At 47.5% G+C, this 2,794-nt stretch overlaps 1 long non-coding RNA gene and 1 pseudogene across 2 annotated transcripts in view; one reads left to right on the top strand and one right to left on the bottom strand.

Moving 5' to 3' along the window:
* The window catches only part of LOC102490762 (cofilin-1 pseudogene), a 1,900-nt pseudogene extending 1,344 nt beyond the window's left edge, over positions 1–556 (bottom strand).
* A 646-nt stretch (positions 557–1,202) lies between these two features.
* LOC102485463 (uncharacterized) overlaps positions 1,203–2,794 on the top strand; it is a 58,212-nt gene continuing 56,620 nt past the window's right edge. Inside the window, exon 1 of one of the 2 annotated variants that reach the window (XR_003547774.1) lies at positions 1,203–1,557. This is a non-coding gene — a long non-coding RNA (uncharacterized LOC102485463). The remainder of the gene's footprint in view (positions 1,558–2,794) is intronic. The other variant, XR_337299.3, reaches the window with a different exon arrangement.

Below are 2,794 nucleotides of genomic sequence, written 5' to 3'. Positions count from 1 at the left end.
GTCACGGGGTCTGGGACTCAAACCGGAGTCGACTACGTGGGAATCCAGCAACATAGCCATTACGCTAACTGCTGGTCCCATGACATTCTTAACAAACGAGAGAAGATATTGATGTACAAGTTTATTGTCTTAGGATTTAGGGTTTGTTTGTCTCAGGTTTTGATATTTCCAAATTGGCTTTCCTATAAACCAAAAAGAACCAGAAATCAAAATGAAATATCCTAAAAAGAAACAAAATATTATTTTCCATTACGCTAACTGCTGGTCCCATGACATTCTTAACAAACGAGAGAAGATATTGATGTACAAGTTTATTGTCTTAGGATTTAGGGTTTGTTTGTCTCAGGTTTTGATATTTCCAAATTGGCTTTCCTATAAACCAAAAAGAACCAGAAATCAAAATGAAATATCCTAAAAAGAAACAAAATATTATTTTGTATTCTCCCCTCATCACATCCCAAGGGGAATCTATTTCAGAGCCTCTTGAATAGTGAAATAATGAGAAATCACCCCCAACCCGGGCAGGATGACCACTTTGCCATTCCTTCTCTGTCATCCTCCTGTTGAGATTTTTGGGAATGCACACTTGCCCTGTGTAACAATTATTGTTAATTAATTTAAAACAATTAATTATTTAATTTTATTTATTATTTTTTAAAAAATAATTATTTTATTTGACTTTATTTATTTATTTGCTTTGACTGGAGAGAGACAGAGTGAGAGAGGGATGTGAGAAGGCAAGCCGCCAGGTCTGGGACTTGAACCACAGTCGACCATGTGGGAGTCCAACGCCCCTAACCACCATGCCACCTGCCGGCCCCTATTACTATTTTTTGACTTTAAAAGAGAAACAGAGAGAGTAAGGGAAAGTTAGAGAGCAAGCCACTAGGTGTGGGACTCGAATCACGGTTTGCCACGTGGGATTCTAGTGTCTTAATCTCCACACCACCAGCAGGCCCCTTTATTATTATTTTTTAACATTCTTTCCCAATTCTTTTCCCCCCACTACTTTCAACTTTAGGCACAGAAGGAGAGGAGTAAGAGAACCAGATTGGCAGGGAAGGCCAAGAATTGGAGGGTAGGCCACTAAAGATAACAGGGAATAAAGGAAGCCAATAAGGAGACTTTGCAATGGCAGTGTGGGTTAAGACTGGGAGAGGGATTGACAGAAGGATGAGCAGAAGGATGGATGACGGTGAAGACCTGTTTGACTAAAGGGATGGGAGTGGTGGAAGAGGCAGGGTGGGCTACAGACCTGGGTCCGGGGAAAGGGGTGGAAGGAAGCTTGTTGACCGCTAAAGGTTAGTCTCTGAGCAGCTCAGGGCCAGGACCCTGCGCAGCGCATGCGCCGGAAGCACACTGCGGAGTTCTGGAAGAGGCTCCCCTTCTCTGCCGTTGGTGCTGTGGCTGCAGGCACAGCTTGTCCCCTGCCTGCTGTCAGCTGTTGCTCAGGCCTGCTGCTGCCATCCAAGCGTCTCTCTCTTCCGCTGCTCTCTTCACCCTGTTTTGAGACGGTCGGCTTTTAAGAATTGTTTCAACGCTTGATTCAGCGAGGAGGTAAAGGAACAGTATAGTGGAATAACGTAACGTGCGGGGCGGCGGAGGGAACTCGGACCGGGGAAATCTTTAATTTGTACATTCTGTCGATTCACGGGAGGAAAAAAATGGGGGCCAGTACTGGCTTCGGAACGGATTTTGAGCATTTCTCACAGTGAAAGGGATGCAGATTCTTCTAACAACGGTTGAGGCGCCTCAGCATTGGTATAACTTTCCATAGCGTTTCCTGTTTAAGAAATTTGGGATTCCTTCTTTGTAGCACGTGTATTTAGAGGGCGAGACTTTGGTATTAGGTTTATCCGATGGTTTACGAGCGCTTCCTCTGCCTTTGTTCAGGTTGGCGCGTCACAACTACGTGAACCCACCGGTACCCTAACCCCTCCTTTCGGGCGGGGGTGAATTCCATTCAGATCAGGATTTATCTGCTACGATCACCTGCAGTGCCTTTTCTATACTCAGTTCCCTTAGTTTATCACAGTATTCGCATTAGGGATGGCTCTCCTTGGGCACTGGGGTAATGTGGCACGAAACACGCCCAGATACACACACTTAAATACACACACACATACAGCATACAGAGAGTTGGGAACGGGAGAGGAGAGAATAGGGGCTGACAGGCGCGGTTCACATGTTATTTGAAAGGCTGGTTTGGGAGGCATGGCGCGGAGTGGCGGCGCTCAAGGTTCCTGTATTTGGAAAGCCGGACAGGAGGAGAAGAGGCACCAGTAGCGGGGAGAGAGGGAGGATGGGAGGTGAAGGGTCGTAAAGGAAAAAAGACAAGCATGCGCCTTTAAGAAAGCAAAGTTGCCTCATGTTGGCACAGCGGTTGGGAGGGAGAGTGAAGGCGCACATGCGTGTTTGCGGCAATATTGGCAACGGTTTGGTTGAGCTGAAGAGAGAGGGGGAGGGGCGGGGGAGAGGAGGTGGAAGAGGGAAAGGGAGGGGGGAGAGGGAAAAGGAGGGAGGGAGAGGGGAAGAAGGAAGAGAGGGCGAGTACACGTGCACGCGCGCGCGCATGCGTAATTCAAACGGAAACCGAAAAGCGGGGGAGGCGCGCTGCCTATACGTCTATACGTAGTTAAGGTTGCAAAATGGCGAGGGGGAAAGAGGTACGTTGTCTTTGCTTTGCTATCTTGGGTTAGGAGCGCGCCTAGAGAAGCAGATCTACTTTTCTAGTTGGGTGAAGGGATCAGCCTTAGTTGGAATCGTTGGAATTGTCCGCGGCTGTGGCTAACGC

The sequence above is a fragment of the Tupaia chinensis genome, unplaced genomic scaffold (genome assembly GCF_000334495.1).
Source record: "Tupaia chinensis unplaced genomic scaffold, TupChi_1.0 Scaffold145156_1, whole genome shotgun sequence".
NCBI lineage: Eukaryota > Metazoa > Chordata > Mammalia > Scandentia > Tupaiidae > Tupaia > Tupaia belangeri.
The sequence above is the reverse complement of the archived record's forward strand: the minus strand, read 5'-3'. Positions and strand labels throughout refer to the sequence as shown.